The sequence below is a fragment of the Otolemur garnettii genome, unplaced genomic scaffold (assembly GCF_000181295.1).
Source record: "Otolemur garnettii isolate 467f Iridium unplaced genomic scaffold, OtoGar3 scaffold00106, whole genome shotgun sequence".
NCBI classification, from domain to species: domain Eukaryota; kingdom Metazoa; phylum Chordata; class Mammalia; order Primates; family Galagidae; genus Otolemur; species Otolemur garnettii.
In genome coordinates this window covers 1812641-1817615 of record NW_003852501.1, presented here as the reverse complement: position 1 = coordinate 1817615, position 4975 = coordinate 1812641, and the positions used below count along the sequence as shown (strand labels likewise).

Here is a 4975-nt window from a genome sequence, read left to right as displayed (position 1 = left end):
GGTGTGGATCTGGAGGTATGTTGGTGTCTTACATGGAAATAGATCTAGTGAGGACTAAGGATAACAACTTAATTTTTTAGGTTTTTGCTTTAAAAAGCTATTTTGCTCTCCTGAGTATTACTTAGGGGGTTTACTGTATGACATGAATTGGGAATTAGACAGTTTTAGATTTAACTTTGCCTTGTCTGTGAATGTACGTTAGGGGTGATGGAGTATTTTAAGACTGGATGTGTAGCTATAGAAGTATATACACTTAACTAAAATTTGTCAAACTTTTTACAAAAATAAGCTTTACTGTTTGTAAATTATGCCTGACTAAAAATGTTAACAATTTTGCTTTGTCATTTTTCCATTGTGGTATCAGGCAAGTCATTTAACCTCTGAACTGTAGTTCACTCATTTGACAAATGAGTATAATAATGCCTACTTTCCTGAGTTTGCTGAGGTGAGGATTAAAAACAGGGTATACCTTTGGCAAGTAGTAGGTGCTCAGTTAATAGCAGTTAAGTTCTTAAGCTTTCTGTCTGTATAGACCAAACCTGAATATGCTGCAACAACTTGTATGATAAATTCACTGTGTGTATATTTGATAGTGACTAGAGGTATTTATATCTTCTTCCTCACCAGCTCCCCTTTGTTGGCTTCTCCATTAGTCTACAAGTATGCTAAGTGCTTGTGCTCTATCTTCTAGAATCTCTACATCCTTTTCAAACTACTACTTATTTCTTCTTTTTCCTATACTATTCGAATGAAAAACACTGTCTAATTTGCACTCTAAAGTGCAATACCAAATCTGCTCTTTTGAGGTCACTAGTGACTAATTGCCAAATCTTTTAACTGTTTTTTTTTTTTTTTTCGGTCTTAATTCTGTAACATTTGGAATTTAATGTTTATCTCTTGAAACTCTCTTTGTTTGTGGGACTTTCTGTGGTCTCATACTTAGGACCACCCCTTTTACTTCCCTGCATTAGACTGTCAAGGACCGACCTGTAGGTGTCCTTACTGTCTAAGGTACTATCCTTAAATCTCATTTTGCTTTGTACTTTACCACGGTCTGTTGCATTACAATACAGGGAATTTCTTTATAAGGAAATTTCTTCTTATTTAGTCTTCAGCTGGATTAATTCTTCCCAAAGCTCAATTGAATCATATCACTAATTTTCCAAAATCTAGAGGATTTCTCTTGACATGTGAAACAAAGTAAAAACTAAGTCTAGACTTTAAAAAGAAAAAATCAACTAGGAATTGTGTTAATGTGTTATTTTTAGCTAGGTTCTTTACTGTTTAGTACTAGCAGAGATAGTATGTAATGATTAAATATAGATAATGAAGTATATAGGCAATAGGCAATATGTAGTAAAGAATAATTATAGGCATGTCTAAGAGACAGGTTTTTTGGTTTTTTTGTTTGAGACAGAGCCTTAAGCTGTTCCCCTGGGTAGAGTGCCGTGGCATAGCTCACAGCAACCTCCAACTCCTGGGCTCAAGTGAATCTCCTGCCTCCGCCTCCCAGGTTGCTGGGACCACAGGTGCCCGCCACAACGCCTGGCTATTTTTTTTCAGTTTCAGCCATCATTGTTGTTTGGTGGGCCTGGGCTGAATTCAAACCCGCCACCTTAGGTGTATGTGGCTGGTGCCTTAGCCACTTGAGCCACAGGCGCCGAGCCAAAGAGACAGTTTTTAAAAGTATTTTGGTGATAAGAATAAAACTTGCTCTTAAAGTCTTTAAGCAGTAAAATAATATGACATAGAAAAGGAAAGTTCACTTTTTTTTTTTTTTTTTTTAGACACAGCCTCAAGCTGTCCCCCTGGGTAGAGTGCTGTAGCATCACAGCTCACAGCAACCTCCAACTCCTGGGCTCAAACGAGTCTCCTGCCTCAGCCTCCCAAGTAGCTGGGACTACAGGCGCCCACCACAGTGCCCGGCTATTTTTTGGTTGCAGCTGTCATTGTTGTTTTTGGCAGGCTCCGGCTGGATTCAAACCTGCCACCTTAGGTGTATGTGGCTGGAGCCTTAGCCAGTTGAGCCACAGGCACCGAGCCAGAAAGTTCACTTGTGATCCTACTCCCTTTAGACCAATATTTACAAATTTAAGTATATTCTTACGGGTTTTTTTCCCCCCTGGTCACCATACTGATGTTTTGCATATATACTGTTAACTATCAATAGTTGGCATATTTAGCACAGTCTGGCATTCTTATAGTCCCTTCCTTATTATAATGGCAAAAGTCTTTAGCTGGCTGTTTAAATTCTAGTTGTCAGTATATTAGACTAGTTCATACTTGAGTATATAGAATGGCTTACTCATCTGCAAAATGGGATAATAAGTTTATAATCTATTATAAGATAGATTTTAAGGTAGTTGTGATGAGAGTGGTATCAAGCATGTTTTTATTTTTAAAATTTTATTTTTAATTTCTTTCACTGAACTTTTTTTTTTCCTTTTTGTTACTCAAGCCCAGGTGATACTTGAACTCACTGTCCTTGGTGTGTGGGTCTGGCGCACTAATCACTGAGCTAAGGTGGCCAGTTTATTTTTAATTCCTTTTGAGACAGTCTTACTCTGTTGCCCAGGTTAGAGTGTGATGGTGTGAGCCTAGTCACAGCAACCTCAGACTCCTGGATTCAAGTGATCCTCCTTCCTCAGCCGCCTGAGTAGCTGGGACTGCAGGTGCCCACCATAATACTGGGCTAATATTTTTTATTTTTATTATAGTAGAGATGGGGTCCTGTTCTTGCTCAGGGTAGTCTTAGACTCAAGGTATCCTCCTGCCTCCAGAGTACTAGGATTATAGATGTGAGCCACTGTGCCAGCCTTAAGCATGCTTTTGTAATTGGTAATTATTACTGTATTAGATGTGTGAAGAAATTCGGAGATAACAGTAGAATTCAAGGCATTAAGGGATTAAATCAAATAAGCGAAATAAGACTTGAGTGCCTTCTTTGCTTTGGTCACATTTAAAAGAGATTTAAATATTTACTAGGTAATTTAAAAGTAAATAGTACACTGAAGTGTAAATGATAGAATTTTCTGTTTACTTTCTGAAAGTTGTCTCTTAATGGAGAAGACAGATTTTCTTTGGTATACTGTACGTTCTGTTTGTATTCCTTTTTTTCGAGACGGGATCTTACTTTGTCACCCTCTGTAGAGATGGCATCACTGCTCACAGCAACCTCCAGTTTTTGAACTTAGGCAGTTCTCTTGCCTCAGCTGCCTGAGTAGCTGGGACTACACACGCCTGCCACAATGCCTGGCTATTTTTTGTTGCAGTGTGACCAGGGCCAGATTCGAACTGCCATCCTCAGTATATGGGACCAGCACCCTACTCACTGAACAACAGGAGCCACCTGTTTGTATTCCTTTAATTTTTAAAAGCAATTGGTATAATTTCCAAAGAACATATCACAAGGAAAAAAATGGTAAAAAAATTGTCATGAGTTTTGAATCTTAAGAAACAGGCAGTAGATTTTTATTTAATAATAGTTGGCATTGGAGAAATAGATTCTCAGTACTTGAAGTCTAGACTTTTTGAATCTTTGGTGTCATTTGCTTATTGATGCAAGTATTGTTGTTTCTTTAGGTTAGATGAGGTCTTAATCATGGAACATTTGAAGTCACGTAAAGAAGGTAATGTTTTTTAAAGCCCTCTACTCCATCGTGTTAAACATTATGGAAAATTGGTTATCAAAAACAGTCATTATACCAGATCATAGATTTGGAATACCAAGTGGTCATTGGAATAAATGAATGTTTTGATGATTTGTTTCCAAATCAACATATGTAGTTGAACTTCAGTTGTATTCTTGTGTTTTTTAAACTGTGTTTGAAGAAAGAAGTAGAAGTTTTTATTTAACAACTTTGGTTAAGAGGAACATAGGGATAGGATATGATAACTTTTTATTAGGGACTAAGATTAGACCATGTCAATTTACAGGTGTCCCCAAGGTCACCATCCATACTTACATGGGGAAAATGGGAAATTGTAGCTAAATATACCTTTGTTTATAACATTCATTACAAAACTTCATAAAACATTTACAAAATATTTCTCTACATGATGATATATAAATTTAAAAATATTTAAAATATAATGCAATATAAAATACAAATTGATAATTTTTCTATGTATGATGACCTTTGGGACACTCTGTACTGTAATTGTGTAGATGAATAGAGAAGTAATAAAAAGTCATGACCAAAGACATCAGACAGTTTGTTGCATCTTTTGAGGAAGTTACTATAATTTCCTTTTTTATAATGAGGAAACTGAGATTCAGTTATAAAGAAGTGATTTGTCCTGTGACTTATACAAGAATGGAAAGAACCAGAATTCAATGGGATTCCAGAAGAGTAGCAAAATGTTCAAACTACAGAACCCAGAACATTGAGTAAATTATTGACTAGGCATTATGTTGAGTTCAGGGGATACAGTGAGAGGCAATAAGAACACAGGTCTTTGCTCTCATGGAGCATATAGTCTAATGGGGATTACAGATTATGAATAAATAAGTAAGCATAATTACCAACTGGATAAATAACAACCAAGGAAATGTGTGTCATCTGAGAGTGTAACAATGGAGACCTTGGAGTAGTTTGACACAAGGATCTTTAAGAGAGTGATGTTTAAGCTCAGACTAGAAAGAGAAGTGTAGACAGAAGTCTTCTAGGCAGAGGAAGATTCTGAGATGAGGAGGTTGGGCCCTTCTTTCTATGAACCAAAAAAAGCTGTAGTTTAGTAAAGGGCAAAGTGGGAAAGAGTAGGGCTGAAAGTGAGCTTGAGCCTGAATTGTAGTCAGGAATTATATGAGTCAGGGAAAGAATTGTAGGTTTTATCCTAAATATAGTGAAAAGCCATGTAAGAATTGAATGGGGTAGTCTGATTTAATTTTTAAAAAGATCTTTTTTTTTTTTGAGACAGAGCCTCAAGCTGTCCCCCTGGGTAGAGTGCCGTGGCGTTACAGCTCACAGCAACC

General features: G+C 36.9%; 1 protein-coding gene across 4 annotated transcripts in view; it reads left to right on the top strand.

The window, feature by feature from the left end:
- ZMYM2 (zinc finger MYM-type containing 2) overlaps nt 1–4975 on the top strand; it is a 106078-nt gene that overhangs the window by 8954 nt on the left and 92149 nt on the right. The window contains exon 3 of one of the 4 annotated variants that reach the window (XM_023517227.1): nt 3583–3629. The exons of the other annotated variants lie outside the window; for them this stretch is intronic. The gene's annotated coding sequence lies outside the window, so the exon portion shown is untranslated. The remainder of the gene's footprint in view (nt 1–3582; nt 3630–4975) is intronic. 4 annotated transcript variants of the gene reach the window in all.